The sequence below is a fragment of the Malus domestica genome, chromosome 04 (genome assembly GCF_042453785.1).
Source record: "Malus domestica chromosome 04, GDT2T_hap1".
Lineage (NCBI taxonomy): Eukaryota > Viridiplantae > Streptophyta > Magnoliopsida > Rosales > Rosaceae > Malus > Malus domestica.
Window position 1 is genome coordinate 6,629,726 of NC_091664.1, and position 22,132 is coordinate 6,651,857.

Sequence of the window (22,132 nt, forward strand, 5' to 3'; positions counted from 1 at the left end):
TTCGACCTACCACATATAGCTGGTACCCCTAAATAGGACCCTGGGTCTCCAACTTTCACAACACCCAAAATGTAGGTCAATTCCTTCGAGACTCCGTCAACAACATTTCTACCAAAGAAAACACTTGATTTCTGTTTGTTTACCTGTTGTCCAGGTGCGAAACAATAGTGATCAATTAACTGAATTAGACGCTGAAAATTTTCTTTAGTTGCTGTTAGGAAAATGAGAGTATCATTAGCGAAGAACATGTGGGATATAACTAGTCCAGCCGCATTCATCTGCACTCTTTGTAACCACTGTCGATCATTGGTGTCACGCCCTGATCCCGACCTACATCCAGGATCGACACATGACGTCACCAAGTAACCATATATCTAATAGATCTCGCCTCCAGGAACGAAGAATAACTCAAGACTAAAATCGCATAGTAATTTTGTTCGTACACTTTATGGCTCCATCTAACATCCTCGTTGTTAGACTGCCTACGTACCCTAAATAGGGATCAAGCCATTCGTAGTTTGTAATTCATTAAAATCAAACATTTATCCCACTATGTTCAAGCAGAAAAGCATAACATTCCTCAGTCAATCAATAGATACATAACAAACCCACATAAAAATCATGATTTCTCTTCCATCTATCATATAAGCCATTATGTTGCAACATGATACCACAATTCACAACATATATCATATCAAAGAACCGACGAAGCACAATACCATTCTCTAACCACATTAATTAACTAATTTGACCAAAATAATGACAATCATATCCATATCTTCTAAATTCATACTTTATGAAATCATAAACGAATTGTAGAAAATCTCGAACGAGTCACCCAGATGTCCAACAGCTTTTCTAATTCAATTCACAAAAGTCTTGAAACCATTGATCACAAATATACTATAACTAAGGCTAGAGTGATACAGTTAAGCTAAGCCTATTTCTTCAAAGAATGGGATTTCGGATTGCTTAACGAAATCCAACAACATCAGATTTCGGACCACTCAACGGAACCAAACTAAAATATGATCGCCTATCAAATGTACCAAGTACAACTACTTCTCATCACCCATATAATGCGTATGGTTCCCCCCTTGCGGATATACCAAGCAGAACCATAGGCATAATCTCATAGTACATACAGTGATCACCCATCGTGGATATACCATGCATGATCACCCCTGAATACATATGCTCCCCCATCACAGATATACCAAGCAGAACCATATGCATAGTCTAATAATGTAGATAGTGCTCACCCATAGTAGATATACCAAGCATGATCACCCATAATAGTCCCCCATCGCGGATATACCAAGCAGGACTGTATCCTATAGCTTTAGGTAGTGATCACCCATTGCGGATATACCAAGCATGATCACTCCTAAAATCCGTATGGTCCCCTATCGCAGGTATACCAAGCAGAACCATAAGCATAGTCTAATCGTGCAGGCGGTGATCACCCATTGCTGATATACCAAGTATGATCACCCCTGAAATACGTATGGTCCCCCATCGCAGATATACCAAGCAGGACCATCCATGTACCTCTGCTACATGGTGCAGACAATTCAATACACATCCACCCTTACCTTAACCTCTATGGCTTACAACGTAGTCACCTACACCATCAACTTCTCATGGCCACCAACTAATATGTCACACAAGCATATAAGTTCTATAGAATACTTCTAATAGGATTCTAAGATCCCTAAGTCATAAATTTATCATACTTATCATTCACATTACTAAAAAGATAATTAAACACACATATATTACAATCCTCATTAGTACACAAGCCAAATCATGTTTAATAAACGTAGGTCTGTGGCTATATATATATATATATATATAAATCACATTTATAAAACCAAGTCATAATCACAAATGATATTAATATAAGAATTTAAGGTAATAACCATAGCACATATATTCAAGTCACTCTCTAACCAATGTAGGCCTACTAGGCTTCATTGAGTCTCTTGTAGTACTAATTTTAGTATTTAGAACGTTTCGAAACATGTTGACCAAAAGTCAACTCTAGATCAAAGGTAGAGTCCACAATTCTACATAATTCGATCTGGAAGATTTGCTCATTGGATTTTGGATCAGTAACTTTCTAAAGTCCACATTATGCTTCTAAAACAACATACTAAAATTTCATCACGATCTGACAGTCGGATCTCCACCAATTACAAATTCAAGTGGCGACCAACGTTTGATTTTACAGACTTAGAATTCAATATGGGAGGATCCATATGTCAGATTCCCGATCTGTCAGTTTCTATGGTCCTCAAATATTACGTACTATTACATATTAAGTTTGGTAATGATCCAACGGTCGGGTCATCGATTCATATAATGTCCAAGTGGCGATCTCTATCAAAATTACAATCATACGATGAGATTTTGTCAATAGAACATCACATATGGAATCAGGGTATCCAACTTAGTCTATGAAGGCCAGGTGGGGTCTCGGCGCAAGCGCCGCTGCCCTGACTCGCCTGAAAATTCAACTATTTCAAAAAATTCTCAAATTTTACAAGAATGAAGATCTCAATGAGGGGAGCAATTTTCATACCTGGGCCAAAGTCCAATTTGGCCAGGAAGTAGCCTGAAAACTCCTCGATCCGCCGAAACCCTAGAAATTAGGTGCGGTTCAATTCAACGTTAAACCCAACTTTGCCGCCTCCAATGTTGATTGGGCTTTGTTCCTGGACTGTAAAGACACCTGAGGGTGGTGATAGTTGATTGAAATCCCTTCGAAAATGGGCGGATTGCCGCCATGGCTTCGGAACACCCCCAATTTCCTTCGAATTTTGGGTGAAAATGGAAGAGGAAGTGGCAAAATGATGCTTGGGCATGTTAAATCGGTCTAATTCGCTAGAAATCCGATGGCAAACCACCAAAAAATATGGAGAAAACGGGTTAAGTGGCGCGGGTCAAGGGGACTCGATTTCTCCCTCCTTTATTTCCCATACCTCTCATCTTCTTCTCTCCCTTTCCTCAGTTGCCATTCCTCAACTTTTCTTTTCTTTTTTTTCCCCAACCACTCACGTGCCTTCCTTTTTCAACATTATACGATCGAGGTGCTTAAAAAAATACGTTGTAAATATAAACGCGTTACAATTAATAATACGAAAATACGTAATTTTAAATAGTGAAATCTAGAGACGGGATTTCACAACTGGCCTGTTGAAGCATAAGGGAAAAGACTTCACTAACTAAAAGAAATAAATATGGCGATAAGGGATCTCCTTGACGCAGTCCTCTGGAAGGAGCAAATTTTGATCCGGGCTGCCCATTAAGGAGAATTGCAAAGCTAACTGAAGTGAGACATCTCAAAATCAAATTTCTCCAACGAAAATTAAATCCCATCTTTTCCATCACTGCCAATAAGAAATCCCATTCCACCCTATCATACACCTTATGCATATCCAATTTAATCCCAAGCTCAAACTTATGTCTGGCCTTTCTAAGTTTGAGAAAATGGAATAGCTCGTGAGCAATACCTATGTTATCTTGTATTTGTTGACCAGCTACAAACGCATTCTGTGTAGGGAAGATCAAGTCTGGCAAGAGCACTTTAAGCCGATTCGCCAACACCTTAGAGAGCACCTTGTATGAGTAATTGCATAAACTAATGGGTTTGACCCTGTAATAAGAGTGGACACTGGTCTGACCCTAGGACTGCACCATGTGTGACCATCAAGTTAGGCCATAGCGCCTGCCATTTATCATTAACAAGTACATGATCTAGTTTGGCTTCCACCAACTGACAATTCATCGATCATTTCCATGTATATGCAGGACCATTGAAATCCAAGTCCATAAGCTCCAACTTACTCATAAAATCATCCAGGTAACGTGGTCAGTTGTATCTTACTTTAGCTCCACCAACTTTCTCATGGCCCCATAAGAATTCATTAAAATCGCCACCACAAATCCAGGAGATGGTGTCGGGTCCAAACTGCTCGTTCATGTGACTCCAAAACTCTGCCTATTCAGCTTTATAAGACGTGCCATAGATTCCCGTAAATAGGAAAACACATTCCACATCCACTATCTTGCAATGAGCATCGATATAATGCTGAGAAGCCCCCATAATTTGTACCTATAGTGAGTTGTCCCTCCAAAGACTGAGCCCTCCCGCTCGCCCTACTGGTGCTACATTAAACCCATTCGTAAAACCCATTGTCCTTCTAACTCCGCCTATTCAATGATCTTTCATTTTCGTTTACGACAGAAAGATCATAAGTGGTCTGTGATGTCGAATTTGCCTATACAGGCTCAAACTACCGTTTCCGACCCAAGACCACGATGGTTCTAAAAAAGATAACTCATGGTGAGCTTGCGGCTGTTGAGGGCCAACTGCCACCACCACCTTGCAAGCTTCATTCTCATCCTAAATTATTCTCTGCTTTCTACGCGAGCAGAGCACTTCTTTCACCCTCTAAACATTTCTTAATAAACTCCCACATCTCTTGATATTCGACCGGGATTTCCTACAGCTCATCCTCAGTGTAAATCGCCATCTCCATCATCAAACATCTTTCATGTGTGGTCATTCTGTAGTTTGTCAACAGTTTTCGCTTTCCTCTCATAGACTACATCTGATACTCCCTAGATTTTTGTTTTTTGTTTTTTTTTCTGTGGAGAAATGATCATGTCCTTGTGTTTGCTTATCATCTCCTATTTCGAACTGTTACCTGATGTATCCTGTTGACCTCCTTCAACCTCTGACACCCTGTAATCCATACTCAAGTCTGCCCTTCGCTTACTGTGATATCTTTGATCTCTGATTGGAGTACTCCTTGCAACCCTTACACTCCGGCTGCTTCTTCTTGCTTGACTTACTGGAGCTTGAACCTCTTGATTTTGTTCTTCCTTACCAGGTAACACCAAAGGCCTCGTACCTACCTTAACTTTACTGCGGACTAACTGACAAGAATCTCCCAGTATCCACTGATTTGAACTATTACTGGGTTCCTCACAACGTCGTTGTAGTTTATGCCACCTTTTCGAGCTTTTATCCTCTACGGTCTGCACTTCTACATTGTGAGAAGTCTTCGTTGATGTAGCAATATCATGAGTGATGGCTTCAACATTGGTCCGCCTACAACCTTGATTGTCTATCCTTGAGCTTTTGCGTGACACCCTCGGCAATCTTTGATCTCCTATGATAGTTAATTGTCTTGGAGACTCTAAGAGATCGTGGACTGGTGCCGCCTTTTGTCCAATCCCCATACTTGGCCATACCACATCTTATGGGTTCAAATGCGCATTATGTATTCGAGTGTCCAATCCCCCCACAAGGATAATAGAAGTCCTGTAATCTTTCATATCTGAATTCAACCCATGTTTCTGAATTATTGTCCCTCGGGAGCCAGCAGCCTGTAGTCAAGGACTTCGATGTATCAATTGCCACCCTCACTGTAAAAAAATCCTCGTGCCTTTGCCAGGTCCTCCAACTCCTCAAAGTCCCCAATGTATGAACCCAATTTTCGTACATTTTCTAAGGTTACCAAATATGGAGGAAAACCTCTGATTTGTACCCAAAATGGAACAACTTTCAGATTGATTTCCTCTGGAGCTAACTCCCTTAGCCATCTTTTAACCGAAAAATTCTACTTCATAACCGCCCATGACACCTGTTCCAGAATTTTCACTGCTGTATTTTCATCAGGTATTGTAATAATAAACATGTTATCTTGTACACACTTCACTTCTATTTCCCCCATCTCCTTCCAGGAAGAGAGAAGAATATTTCTAATTCCCCATTTATTGAGGGATTTATGTACCAAAGTTGTACCTACTAGCTTGACTCCCTGTTCCATAGTTAGGGATGAGCAATGGTTATGGCGGGCGGGTAACCGCGGTTATTTACCCATAACCGTTTATGTTCATACCTGCATAACCATTTACCCATTGGGTAATTGCATAAACAGTTATACCCATAACCATAACCATTTATAAACGGTTAACCTTACCTATAACCGTGTACCCATTTAAGCATAACCGTTTACCCATTTAACCATACCATAACCGTTTACCCATTTAACCATAACCGTTTACCCGTTTATCCTTTTCTTTTACCAATTTACCCCATATTTCACCCGTCTATATGTTTTTTTTAACAATTTGAAAATTACAAAAAAAAAAAATTGTCATATTTTCGTTTTCTGACAATTAAACACCGTTATATGTACATTTTAGCATGCATTTCCCTATTTTAATCATTGAAGTCCTCATACAATTCTAATAATTGAAATGAATGATATTTTTCTGCTACACCCAAACAAGTGTTTAATTATAATCCATATGATTACAAAGTAAAGCTTCTAAAAACAAAAAGTAGTCATTATCTTGAATACTAGATGATTCAAAGCTCCAAAATATTCCAAAACTAAACATTTTCGAACATTAATGCTTTAGCACGTTCAATCACAAAGTCTCATCGACTCGTTGTCACCAAGAGACCTACAAAAGAAATGTATAAATTGAATTAGTATCCCATTTAGGAACATCGACATCGATTAGCATGAATCCAACAGAAGTAAGTGATCACATAAGGTTTACATTGTACACTCAGTTATAAAATAAATAAATAAATAAATAAATAAAAATAAAAACAACAACAACAACAAACAAAAGCGGAGTACTAAATCAATTGAGTTAGTATCACCATTCATCAATATACATAAACAGAAGGTTTACATTCCATGATTTTTCACACACCCATATGCATAAATTGAATTAGTATCACCGATAACTCCAAAGTAAAAAACAAAAATAAAGTAATCTTGACAGTGCTAGAATTTCTGAAGGTTGCTGTAAAATGAAGATTTAGGGACGGTGTACGATTTCCCGTCTAATTAATTAGTTGTTCATGTAAAGCACATCTAATTAATTGGGATAATGCTTCATTGGATAATGTGTTATCTTCGACCATAGAAATTAGGATAACATTTCTTTTTTCTAACAAGTAATTTTCGATCCAACGTCACGTAATGTTATCCCCTGGTAATTTTTTGGTACGACTATCATTTGCACTTATATTCGAATCTGTGTCCCTAATCCCAAAGATAACCTCCATAGCCACATGAGAAATTAACACAATTTGAGTGAAAAGTATAATATAAAATTTGGTTGTCAAATAGAATCCATTCCCTTCACCAATGAGATTTAATAGGATCCCTACTAAAAAACATCAAACTAATTTCAAATTTAGGGTTTTTAATTTTTTTTAAAAAATTTACATATATTAAATTAAATGGGTAAATGGATACTCGTTAGAACCGCAGGTAATACCCATAACCGATTAATATCTGTTATAACCAAGGGTAATACCTATAACCGCCCATTTAAATTTCACAGATAAACGGTTATACCTATAACCATTTGTTCGTCTAAACGGTTACTTATAACCGTAACTGTGAACTTTAAATAGGCGGGTACCGCAGTAACCCCCCATATGTATTTTACCCATCCTTGTCCATAGTAGTAAGCTTCAAGTTTCTCTCTAGATGGACCACTAACTCCTCAACAGCCTCTCCAGCCATGAGTGTCTGAAATAACTGTTTCACGGAAGAGCCAGACAGAGAAAAACGACCAAGAATCACTTGAAACTACTTGCAGATAAGCTGTATTTGTTTTCTTTGTCCTGTCGTCCTACATGTTGTTCTCAAACTCTGAATGGAAATAAAGAAGAAGCACCAACAGAAAAAAGGTGTTTGTATACAACAATCAAGGGAGAATTTGGATCGTACCTTGTCTTTAATGTTTGAGTGAATGTTATCTTTAACTCTGTTTTTGCAGATGGCTGAAGGTCATGTTGTCGCAAGATGGAGCCCTGAAGTAGTTGGGAACATTTATGATTCCCTTGTTCAGCTACGCTTACCCATCTGCCTTGTGCTGAAGTGTCCTCTTGGCATTTATCGCGGGTGATTGGGTTTTTCCTCTTACTTCTCACCATCGCGACCGATGGGACCCCCCGCGACCCAGATTCGCATAGCAGTCGGTTTGAATTAACAAAGAAAGAACAAGGTTTGAGTCGGTGGACCAAAACTGAAAGCAGAAGGGGCGATCAGAGCTAAATTAAATTTGTTTTTGGTTGGTGGATAATAAATGGTATTGAATTCTCAGAACTGGATTTCCTGATGAAGAGAACCTAAGCGATTGTTAAGTAAGATTTCCTCACAGCGGAGGTACTCTCACAGAGGAGAGAACAACTCTCATGGAAGAGAGAGATAGATCTTTTAGCCATCTTTTGTGCCTATATAAGGGGCAGGCAGAAAGGCATTTTTTCCTTAACTAAAAGGGTCTCGGAGAATCGTAATACCATCTTGTATTGGCTCTTTTCTCTTGTATTGCGACCCGAAAACTCTTTGTCGACTAAGGCAGAAATTTGCTGAACTGAATCACACGAATCTTGGTGTGTTTTCGTAATTGATCATTATCTTCTTCGCTTACTGTCGAGAGAATTTAACATACATCTAAAACATCACAGTAATGGTATCGTAAGCTTAGCACGGTGACTCAACGTCGTGATAAGGGTTCATTCCCAACAATACAATCTCATTTTCCCCTCGTGGAACGCCACTCTATTTAACAAGGAAATCATATTTACCGAAAATTTCTAAGTTGACTTATCAATGTAAACACACAGGTACTAACAAAAGGGACCATAATACAGTGGTTGAATACCGAATCTTCATTATCCACTAGCACATAGAAATTACATAGAATCTCGAAGGAATAAAGAAGAAGACAATCCAAATTCAAAAGTCCAAACTCAACATCAACAATTCAACTACTTATTCTTGCTACTGCTAGCCGGCGTCTCGTCCTGCCAGGTTGCTTGCCATTGCTTATCATAAAACGTCGTCTCTTCGAGTAGTTTCTTTAGGTTTTCAACATCCTCATTCTTGCGGATCAGAAGCACTCCCCCTACAGCTACAAACAATAATGTTTTGCAGAAGAAATTGCCCAGTATCCACTGATTCGAACTATTACTGTCCCTCACAATGTCGTTGTACTCTATGCCACCTTTTTGAACTTTTATCCTCTATAGTCTGCACTTCCACATTGTGAGAAGTCTCCGTTGATGTAGCAATATCATGAGTGATGGCTTCAACATTGGTCCGCCTAGTACCTTGATTTTCTATCCTTGAGCTTCTTAGTGACACCCCCGGCAATTGAAATGAATGATATTTTTCTGCTACACCCAAACAAGTGTTTAATTATAATCCATATGATTACAAAGTAAAGCTTCTAAAAACAAAAAGTAGTCATTATCTTGAATACTAGATGATTCAAAGCTCCAAAATATTCCGAAACTAAACATTTTCTAACACTAATGCTTTAGCACGTTCAATCGCAAAGTCTCATCAACTCGTTGTCACCAAAAGAGACTTACAAAAGAAATGTATAAAATGAATTAGTATCCCATTTAGGAACATCGACAATGATTAGCATGAATCCAACAGAAGTAAATGGTGGTTGGGGCGTTGGAATACCAAGAAAGTCGAATTGAAGAACACCCACCTCAGGGTTTCGTTGGGTGCGAGCCAATTTGAGGGCCTTTCCTGCCAAATTGGACTCAGCCACAGGTATAAAGTTTACTCTACTTGTTGAGATCTTCATTCTTGTAAAATTTTCCGATATGTGACATTCGATTTATGAAAATGCTGTTGATTGTATATATTATCGATAAGGTCTGCCACTTGATTATTCTAACAATTGATGATCTTATCATTGAATTGACACCAAATTTTAGTATGATATTGTAGATATTGTTTAAGGACCTTAGGGACTTATAAGTGAAAATCTAGTGATTGGATTTTACGAAGCAAATGACATAAGATCATGGACCCTACATTAGAACGACAGTTCGATTCCTCATTAAATATTGTTGTGGGAGACATATGAGGATTTTTTAGTATGTGAATTATCGAAGGAAATCTAAATGTGGACTTGTGCTTTGTTAGGCGGTGATAGAACGTGATGCCTTGACTATCGTGCTAGGGTACATTAACACGGACTCTAGGTGAGTGACTTTAATATATGTGATATTGGTAATTACCAGGTTGTCATAATTATGATCCTGTGTGGATATGAATTGGTTTTATGAATATGTTCTATTGAATTGTTATTCCAATACTTTGACATCAATTTATGTTTATGAAATGGGGTGTGGCATGTATATTGGAAATGTGGTTTGATTTCTATGATTGGCATGTTGAGATTAATGTGAGGACTAGTAATGGACCGTTAACCATTATGATGGGGATTTGTTGCTTCGATATTGTTTCACTTTCCGCTTCGGTGATTGGTTCTAAATTTAGTAATTGTGCCTAATCTCCCTTTGTTGAGTTTTTGTAAATTAAGTAGCCTGTGCTGGTCTCATTTCTTTGAGTCGTCGTACATTTTGGTTGTTGGTATTCTGTGATTCTATTGAGTGATGGTCCGGAATCGTATCCACTCGGATTCCGTTGAGAGATGGTCCGGAATCCTTTCTATTCCGCAATTTCGTTGAGTGATGTTCCAGAATCATATCTAATTTGAGTTTCATTTAGTTATTGTTATGTATTGTACTTAGCGATTCCGTTGAGTGAGGGTCCAGAATCGTATCCACTTGGATTCCGTTGAGAGATGGTCCTGAATCCCTCTTATTTCGCGATTCCGTTGAGAGAAGGTCCGGGATCGTACTCACCTTAGGATTTATTGAATTTGAATTGAGATGGCTTCAAAGGTGTAGGCTTCGGCCAAACTATGTCGCTCTAACTCTACTTTTCATTGTGTTGTATGAGAAGATGGTTGTGAGATGTTGTGATTGGTTTCAGACGAACCGTTGGATGTCTAGGTGACTCCTTCGGGGTTTACAAAAGTTGGTATTTATTTCTTATGAATGATTTATATTCAAGATATGTAAACTGTGTTTGATGGTTGGCATTAGCATTATTCTCACATACTTGATATTATTGTCACTCTCATAAGCTTCCTAACTTATCCAAGTTGTTGTTTGCCTGGTGCACCATTCTGATGGTGTAGGCACTAATCGTACAGGTGACAGGTTTGAGTAGACTCCGAGAAGTTTGTAGGTGGGAGTAGCAGTGCAGTTATCAGAGACTTGGAGCGTTAGGTTACCCTTGTTTCACTCTTGTACTTTATCTTTTGGGACTTTCTTTTGAGCACCTCATACTTGTTCTTAGTAAAGCAAACATTATGCTTCTTTTTGGGATGTAATTATTTGTAAATATTTTGTGGAGAACTTAGCCACCTTCACATTATTTTGGGTTATCAGTTAAAGTATTTCATTCCGTAACTTATACCGTATTCAACGAACGTTATTTTCCTTGTCATGTGTCGATTCTCGACATATGTTGGGATCAGAACGTGACACTAATGATCAGTTCGGATCTTCAGGAGGAAGATCGACTTCTGTTTAAGTCTGTTCTAAAGTAGATTACTAGAAAATTCTATTTTTCTAACTTTAGAACACTCAAACCAATACTAATTTCCCACATTACTTTTGGTGCTATACTCGTCATTTTGATGAGCATTGGCACGGGAGTAAGAATTGTTATATCTATGGTTAGTAGAAATCCCCGAAGTAGTATGTATTTTCCCTCGAATTATGGAACCAGCTCTTAGTACCAGTTCTTTACCAATCACCTTAAACCATCCACCTAAACGGGCTCTAATATGTAACTAGTCTATGGTGGCGCTACTGATTGATGATATTGTTCAATATCCTAGAACTGTTAGCCAGCATTCAAGCAGTAGAACTTCTGATATCCGACACATGCTAGTATCTGGAAGTGATACTTCTATGCCAAAATGTTGGATCACAGTTTCAGGGTAACGAACAATATCAAAAATCATAAATCTGTTAATTAGAGCGCGACCAAATAGACTGACTAATAGTTACTGCTGAAGCCTAAGAAACTAAATCTCATAAAGTTAGGGGCAAACTTTGTATTAAGACAGTAAACTCATGGTTAGGTTAACCATATTACCTATTTAGGTAATCAAAACTTCTTCGACTAGCCATCTCTCCCTCACTTCCTCAAATAGACAATAGAATCAAAATACAAGATGATATCTCTCTGTTTGAGTGATTTGAGTGTCGAGAAAACTGTGAAGACAGTGCAGTAGAGTTGGTTAGTAGTATAATATGTTTTGAGGATGTTTACCTATGGCATCAATTCTCAAATTTTTACTTAAGATGCCACTGAATGAATACACCATTGACCCACCTTGTTAACATCACATTTATTCTCTCTATTTCTTATCAAACGACTCTTATATCAGTTTTCCTTATGACTTTTCAAACAAGTCCTACTTCATTGAAAGAACTTGGTTAATAAACACTTTATCTTGGAAATCTCAAATCCATCTGCGAAGGTGAAAGACTGAGCTTTAGGATCGTACCTAGATTTTAGCAACTTCCTCAGACAAGGATTAAAAACCGTTATCCCTTACTTTGAGTTGATGGTCTAATCGACCAACCTTTGTAACTCGAGTTTCCTTCTATAGTTTGACGAATTCATAATAGTCTTGTAGACGACTATCTCACCTATTCTAGTAACGAGATTAAATTCTCCAATTATCAACAGTCAGCTTCACATCAAATTCCTCAAATATCACCTTTGTGTAAATTGGTACTTCTCCTGAGAGATGTGATTTTTGTAAATGATATTCTTTTCTTTTCTCCAAAAAGGTAGTAGCATAAGAAAGTTGGAATTCTCACCAAGTGTTGTGAAATTCGAGACAATCTTTGGTCTTGTCGAATTTATTGACAAATTGTTATCGATTTTTTTTACTATAGAGTTTTTCCTCACTTGTCGACCAAGGAAATTTAGTTTGGTTTGGGATGTTAATTATGAATAAAGTTTCACTGTTGTCTCACCTTACCTTTTCTTTACACCTTTTGATGACATTGATCATTTAGAAATCCATGATGACGTGTTCTCCGAATGATTCGACTGTGTTGAGGCAGCATGACGAAAAATCGCTTATACTTTCCAACGGTTAAAACCGTTCAAAATGAACCATCCTATTCATTACTAGAGTCAAGTGTTATTACCTTCATTTGAAATATCGGATGACACTTCTCGGTGAGAACGTATCTAGAACCTTTACCAACATTAGATTTCTCAAATACATCTTCATTTGAGATAAGCTAAAATTTCTGATAGTGATGATGGAAGAACTAAATCAACTTCTACGATTGCACTATCGTGTATTATCCCGATTGTGCAAATGTAATTACTACTTAATGCAACAAAAGACATATGAATACTTGAACACTTTCGACCTGTCCTATCCTGCCTCAGTTGGAATTCACAGGTATTGTTTTGACGTCACTTGCGAGATATCAAGAAATGGTTTGAATAGTCATAATCACTTCTTGTATATGAAGGGAGTTGGGAAATATCATCATACACTTTCGGTATGAGGTATCTTGTACATGTGGAGATGATGATGATGTTTCGATGTTTATAGATCGACTTGACAAGTCAACCCATTTTTCATTGGTCCAGAGGGACTACATTTTTTACCACTTGGAAAAATTCCTCATTCATGAAATTATTAGATTTCTCGGGCATTTAGACTAGTGTCTATTCTGGTGAGGATTCCATATTCATCTCTTTGTGCTGGAAGGTATTATAATCAATTTTGGGTCTATGTCTACCCTACTACACTTTGTATTATTTTTCAAACAGGAAAATCTTCTAGAGCAGTTGCTACGACATTGACATTTAGTCGTGAACATTAATTTCTCAATCACCCAACAAATAATCTGCTAAACGAATCTTAACTGTTGGTGATTGAATGTTCTAGAAGCTACCGTTGTAGCGAGATGTCATACGTTAATTTCAATTACCTTGTATTCTAGATTTGTTGGACTTGTTTGACCTTCAAATTGTTGACGGTTCTTATTGGTGTAGTTTTGCTAAATTCGAGGGAAATTCAATATGAACCTGCTCACTATGGTGTTATGAACTGCATTGTTGGGTTATGTGGTGTGTATGTCGCTACTATCCAAATCTTGAAGGACATATTGCTTTTGAATATTTTACAGTTTTAGCCAGTCATGGTAGGCACTTACCTTGGTTAGAGTTATGTGTAACTACGGTTACATTTCTGGTTTGGCTATGGTATTGTTTGAGCCTTGGTATAGAGATTCTATGCACGGAACATGTTTGACAAATGAGTATTGCGAACAGGTATTTGAATAATCGAGATTATGATATAAAAAATAATAAAAAATTATGATTATTGTTTATGTTACCCGTGAGGGTAGTGCATGAGCACGATTGAGACTTGGATCAGACGATGTAAGTATATTTCCCAATGAGGGGCAATATGGTAATATGGCACCCTCGGGAATTTGTTACTTGCTTATCGAGACAACAGTAAGTTGTTGGTATTGTGGGCTGCAAATCGTAATATCAATAACTTATTTGTTGGGTTTGTTAAGCAAGTAGACAAGTAGGTCATTCTACGTTAGCATTTGTATTTACTTATTTAATTAGTTATTCATTGTCTAGGCTCGACCCAAATATACTACATGCTTATCTTCGGAGCATGTAACGCAATGAGTGCGTAGGTGAAAAATAGTCTATGATCAGTTTTAATTTCAGTACAATAACTTTATGTTATTATATATGTATTTTGATAGGATCTTATTATACATATATAAATATTTTTGACTGTATGTTTTATAAAAGCGTATATTATAGTATTGTACTGAAGGAGAAGGAAAGTTTGAGTTTGGAGGCATGAAAAAAGAATCATTTCAATCTGATCGCGACAGAATGACAATCTCTTTTATGCAACCACTCTAAATTGATATCTTCCTTACATATCTATTTCTCTGCTATCTTTTCACTACTTTTGTATAACAATGGTTTTAAATTTCAGGGACGAAATTTTTTATGGGGGTAGATTGTGACAACTCTTCCTTAATTTTAAGTTTTATAAAATTTAAAGTAGTGATTTTACGAAAATGCCCTTAGAGGCGAGGATGTTTGACTTTCGTTGGCCGTTTGAAGTCACAATTAATGTCTCCGAATAGATCTCAAAGCCACGAAAGCATAGGTGAAAGCCGTTTGCGAATCTGGGCTTTAACGGTTTAGTTACGGACATTTGAAGTCGTTTTACTAAGCTATGAATTTTAGATTGATTAAAACTCCCACCATGTGGGAATTTTAACCAATCAAGGTTGAGGACCGGCCCAATCATATTATTTTTAGGACCAATCAGAGATTAGGGGGGAAAAAGGAAGGACCAATCAGGAAAGGTGAGAAAGAACCACCATTTCCCGTCGACCCGTCCATGCGCAACAACCTGATTTCAAACCAGTGTGAATTCCGGCCAATCTCATCCATTTTTCAGGTGAAACTCAACCATCCATCACCTGCAATCTTTTCTACAACCTCCCCTCTACCATCTCCACCCAAATTCGAAGGTTTTTAGGTCCAAAACCGTGTAGAACCTCACCAGAGCACCGGAGGTGCTCGACGGTGATTCCTCCGATCCGACAAGTACAACCACCCATAACTACCATTAATCAACTTCCCTTGGACCCAAGAACAAGACCCAACCATTTGGAACACTGAGGAAGGAGAATCAAAGTTCACCCATTTTAGGGTTTCGGCTGGTTTGAGTGAAATTGGAGCCTTTCCCGACCAAATTGGACTTGGTCACATGTATAAAACTTCCTCTACTCTTAGAGATCTTCATTTCTATAAAATTTGAGAATTTTTTAAGATAGTTGAATTTTTCAACGAATCAGGGCGACTAACTGCCGTGTGCGGCGGCGCGTGGCAACGACACGTGTGCCGAGTCACCCCTGACCTTCCTAAGCTAAGTTTGACACCTCAATTCCATAGGTGAAGTCCGATTGATGAAATCTCATTGTTTGAACATAGTTTTGATAAAGACCGTTACTTGAACATTATGTGAATTGACAATCCGACCGTTGGATCGTCATCAACCTTTAATACATTATAGTATGTAATATTTGAGAATATTAGAAACTTACAGATTGAGAATTTACGTACGAATCTTCCCGAATTGGATTTGTAAGTTCGTGAAAATAAAACGTTGACCGCCATTTGAATTTTGCAATTGGCAAAGATCCAACCGTTGGATCATAATGAAACTTAAATATGATGTTCTAAAAGAATAATGTGGATCTTTAGCAGTTACGGATCGGAAATCCAAGATGCGGATCTTTCAGATTGAGTTACGTAGGGTTGTGACCCTACCGTTGATCTTTGATTGACGGTTGACTTTTGGTCAATGGGTCTAAAATCATTCTAGAACGTCCTTGGGGATGTGTTTTATGTAAGTTACGTGTTCTATCAATAAGAATTCTGAGACGTGACTAAATATTTGGTCACAGGCGACGATCGTTCGTGACGCCTTGATATTTGTGCTAGGGATTTGTTGTGCGGACCTCAGGTGAGTGGGTCCTTTCCTTTTTATCGTATATTTATGATTGATAGTTCCACAAATGCTTTTAAATTGATTTATGCATTTTATGCCACGTCATATATGTATATATTTAAATACTATGATATGGTTAAGTTTTAGATTGCATCATGGCATATCCATATGCATATTACCTACATATAATTTTTGTGAATGCTTTGAAGTGCTAAGGTGAACGTGGGACATGCAGGTAAGTTCAGGTGTTATTTGAAATGATTGAGTTATGGCATGACTATATTTGTTATTTATGCAATTCCGACACTGTCGTACATGTTGCAATAATAGGCAACTCCAACACTGTCATATAACTCCGACACTGTCGTACAACTTCGACACTGTCGTACAGGTTGCAATGATAGGCAACTCCGACACTGTCATACATGTTGCATTAGGCAACTCCGACTTGTGTGTTATCATAGATTGATTTATGAGTCGTACATGTTGCATTAGGAAACTCCGACTCGTATGTCAACATAGATTGATGAGCACCTAATTTTATTATGCTGCTGCCAATATGAAGTGATTTAGGAATTTTTCTGGATTTACTGTTGATTTGCATTTGATTTCATACTTATACGTAGTATGATTTTCTGGAAATTATACAGGTTTTATATGGAGGGATTATAACGTTTCAGAAGGTTTTTATTAAAACTTTATTTTCAGGCCCACTCACCTTTGTTTTTTTTTTTTCAACCCTTCAGGTTTTAATGGCTGAGCTTTCTTATCGACGAGGATTCGTGGCAAATCTTGGTATTGGAGATTACCTTCGATGGTAGGATTCTCAATCCACTCTATTGTATTTTACTTATGATTTGACATCACGTGTGAAATGGATTCGTTCCCACTCACAGCGCACTCTCGTATTTAGGCATTTTTAGGTTTAAATTCATTCACATTTTCCACATTATTACACTTTATAGCTTCGTCACCTTCCAGGTGTCAACTAGCACAACTCGATTCAGAGTCCTAGTGGACAATCTGAGTCAGGTTGTGTCACATACTCAGCATGGCCAGTGCATGACTTCAACCGACATATCTTATAGCAGTAGCGCCACTAATGGAAGGCAGGCTCATCTAATCCATACTTCATCCAAATAATATAAAACCAAATCAAGGTATCCCATAAACCAGGATTGAGTTATCCAAGCGCATATCCAATAAGAGATAGCACATTTTGCAGCCATGGGTGCAAGGGTAGCGTTAGCCCTAAAGTCACTAGTATCTGGGTGTAGAACATAACGTGACCCTTAGGCGGCTCAGTGAGCAATTCTTCATCATGCACCAAGCGCATTCCTACACTATTGGGTACATGACTGCCTTCAGGCCTCAAACTGCTCTTCACTATCTAACAAGTTTTTATCTATGTGGTCCACCATGAACTCAGAGCGAAAGATGGGTATGGCATCAAGAGCAATCCCCCCCCCCCCAACATGTAGGAGGTAGAACCAATATCGGATAAGGTTACATCCCTGGACCTACGCTTCTCACTTATCCCTTCATCGGAAGCTTGGGGAGAAAGAAATGGAATGCATGTTTGATGATCGTGAAGGTCATCCAATGTTTCTTTTACACAAGACTCTAACAAAGGCCCTGAAGACTCTGACATTGCAGGCTCAAACCTAAAGCTATAGCTAGGGGAGCCCGCATCACTAGGACCTCCAAGCTTTAACATCTACAACAAATAGAAACAAACTTTGTCACTACGTAAAGGATCGAAACCTAAAAGGTTCCTAGGGCATGAAGAAAGCTCAACCAGTTCATTATGTTCTTAACCAATTGCATAGAAACTCAAACAATTCAACAAGAATGAAAGCATTTGATCTAATTAAGAAGGCTACCAACCTGAAGATGGTGTCAAGCACTGTCGGAATCCTTCTCAACTAGAGAGCACTATATCTTCAAAAAATCACTACAAAATGAGCAAATGAAAGCAATGTAAGAAGTGGAAACTCATCCTTCTTATATAGTTCAACATGGGTAAAGAAATTCAAACTCAACCCATGAGAAAGCCCCACATGTCAAGCCTTGAGACTTCTACACAAGCTAAATAAAAAACTAAAAAATAAAAAACCAAAAAATATTTAATTATTAATTATTAATTACTAATTAGTTAACTAATTAATAATTATTTCAATAGTTATTAATCAGTTAATTAATTGTTAATTACTAATTAATTAGTTATTAGTCAACTAATTAATTGATTAATAATCATTAATTAATTTCACACATAGAATACGACAACAACATGTAAAAGCTTTACACATTGTTGATCAAGATAGTGTGAAGCAAAATCAATTTATAGTGCCCAACAAAAGCTTCAACACATAGGAGGCAACTCCAACATGTAAAAGTTTCACACACTCTTGATCAAGATAGTGTGAAGCAAAATCAATTTATGGTGCCTAACAAAGCGTCACCTACAAAGCTTCAACCTAAAAGTTTCACCTACAAAGTTTCGACATAAAAGTTTCACCTATAAAGTTTCGACATAAAAGTTTCACCTACAAAGCTTTGACCTAAAAGCTTCACCTACAAAGCGTCGACCTAAAAGCTTCGACCTAAAAGCTTCATCTACAAAACTTCAACCTAAAAACTTCACCTATAAAACTTCAACCTAAAAGTTTCACCTACAAAGCTTCAACCTAAAGGCTTCAACTACAAAGCTTCAATCTAAATGCTTCAACCTAAAGGCTTCACCCATAAAGCTTCACCTATAAAGCTTTAACTAAAAAGCTTCAACACTGCAACATGTAAAAAGCTTCGTACACTCTTGATCAAGATAGTGTGAAGCTAAATCAATTTATGATGTCCTACGAATAGCTTCAACTATGCAAGCTATATGTCCAAACAAAAACCTACAACCAAAAATCTACGATCAATAAACATATACCCATTCAACCATTTTTCAAACTCAAAATTACAACAACAAATACAACTACCACCCAAATCTGATTAAAATACTGTCACATGAAAGGTGGGGACCCTGTGAAGTCTAACTTATGATCAAGACTTGTAGGCAAGAGACATAACTATATGTAGAAAAGAAGGGACCACATCTACAAATTAATTACAACATGTTGGTGAATTCACTATAGATAGAAAATGAGGTAGGCACGTTTGACTAAATGAAAGAATATGCAACTGTTGGTGGATTAAATAACAGAAAAATACAGTCAAACATTCAAGTAACAATGTTAACATTGGGTACAGACAATGCCAACAGAAAATAACCTTGGCTTAACAACACCCCTACTGATACTTCCCATTTCCCTCTCGCTCTTTCCTTCTCGATCAAACTTCACCAGCGGCACTCACCGCCCCAACTGTAATAAACCCCATGGCAGCCTTTATCAAAACCTAGAAACAACCTACCTCACCCCATGATGACCCCCTTTGCACTTTCAAACCTAAAACCACAACAAGCTCTGAATAGACACACTGTTCACCGTCCACCACGAATTCTACAAACCAAGAGCACAACCCAGCCTTCAAACCTTCCCAGCCACGTTATCACTTACAAGCTTCACCCTCAGACCCTTAGCCCACCTGCGAACCCATCTCTGACCTACCTGCGAGTTCACAGCCACCTACGATGACACCTGAAGGTCCACCGTAGACCTCTGAACAGAACGGGATGGCCTGGTCGTGGGGGGGGGCAAGGTCGAAAAGGGTGGAGGACTGGGTTGAGGGCAATCGAATGGATGACGAATGGGTGAAGTCGAATGGGTATGGGACTGCTTGTCTAGAAATGACAACCGTGAATTTTGTTTTGGTAGTTCCAAGAAACTATGGAAGAAGGCACATACAAAGCATAAAGGGTTAAGGTTTCAGACAAAGGCTAGGCCTCGGGCCATTTTGAACAAAGGCTGGGTTTTCTTTGACTTTTTCCTTGGGCCATGAGGTACTTAATGAGGCAGTGGACCTCCTTTCCCTTAGGCCTAAGCAATTTTTTTTTCTTTTCTTAAAAGAGAATTAAAGTGAAAGCCTTTTGCCTAAGCTTACAAGACTTTGGGCCTTAAAACTTAAAATGAAAAGTCTTGGACTACAACTTGAATGAAGGAGTGAGCAATATTAAAAAGTTTCATAACCTTGACAAATTGGCAATGAGTAAGACATCTTATTCGGTAACTCTCCTCGATCGGAGACTTGGGGAAATCCTACTATATGCTACTACACCTCAGTACTCAGAAGTTTTTTTTATTACTCAATGAATTGGATTTGTCAAGTCCCTAACCGAGAAGCTTTCCTCACTCAAAAACTTAGGGGAGCACTGTTTGTACCATACTTAACTAATCTCGAAACTACCGAGCACTGGTCAACGTCATCCCTTCAAGGACGCACTGAGGGGCTCATGTTAAGGCACCCCTGTTGAAGCACAAGAGTTTCCTTCCAACTAGGAGTCCAATCATAGCACAACACATGTCAACGTCATAATAAAGCTCACAAAGTCCCACATCGACCGCGGATAAAAGCTGGAGACTCCCATCAACTATAAAAGAAGATCATTCTCCTACTATTAATCCCTAATGCCATTATTGTACTTAAACTAGTCATTAGAACCCACTGATGATAATTATGCTTAAACTTATGTATTTGTGTAAACCCTTCACTATTAATAAGAAATTCTCTACTCCGTGGACGTAGCTAGACTTAAGGGTGTACCACGTACATCTTGTGTTTGTTTCCCTATCTCTATCTATTTACATATTATCCACACCAGGTGACCGAAGCAACCGAGCGAAGGTTACAAACTTAATATTTTATGTTGTTCCAAAGTCTCTTGATTTTGTGCATCAACAAAATAAAATAAAATAAAATGATAAATTAATAAAAGAAAATAAAAAGTAAAAATAAAAAAATCTTAAAAAAATATTTTTTTTTAAAAAAGAACAAACGCACACACTTTTAGGATATATTATTTTTATTTCTCAAAAAGAAAAAAAACAAATCCATATATCTTTATTTAAATAAATAATAATCACGTGATGGTTTTCAAGTCGAGAACAATTTATATGATATGAGATATTTTTCTAAGTATAAAGTATTCAAGCGTTTTTTCACATGTCATAATAGAAATAGATAAAATGATATATTTTTGGATATCCCTCGATCTATTTTATAACACATTGAGTATCTGCTTGAATACCGGACACATAAAAAGTTTCTCGTATGACATAATATATCGTCATGGTGACCTTGCGTGCTAATATAATAAAAATACATGTAAATTCTTATTCTAATGTCTTTGTTTTATTGTCACAAAATGTTAAATGGTAGTATACTCTTACTTTTTGTTGTTGTCATGTTAGTCACACCAAAAAAATCGATGACGAAATTAGTGGAAGATGTGATGATGTACACACTAATGATGTTCAGCTTGCTTGGCTTTCATGTCCCATCTTCTTCTTAAATGTTCTACGCACCACTCGAATTCTCCACAAGAGTGATCAGACATTGTTTTCTTTGTACACACTTAATGGTGCCTACTTTGAGGCCCCAAACTCAGGTAATATGGCTGATGGAGTAGGTGGTCGGCTTAAAAATCATAAATTCATACGACCCTAACAATGAAAACAGAACAAGTCAATTTTTGGGAGGCTTCGTCAAGCATGGTCTACAATCT

At 37.7% G+C, this 22,132-nt stretch overlaps 1 long non-coding RNA gene across 1 annotated transcript; it reads right to left on the minus strand.

Annotated features, from left to right (window-relative positions):
* Positions 1 to 8,672: 8,672 nt before the first annotated feature.
* Positions 8,673 to 20,436, minus strand: LOC139195245 (uncharacterized). Its single transcript, XR_011579924.1, has 3 exons — positions 19,741 to 20,436; positions 18,352 to 18,418; positions 8,673 to 9,220 (listed from the first exon to the last, which is right to left on the minus strand). It is a non-coding gene; the product is annotated as an uncharacterized lncRNA (long non-coding RNA).
* Between the last annotated feature and the right edge of the window lie 1,696 nt (positions 20,437 to 22,132).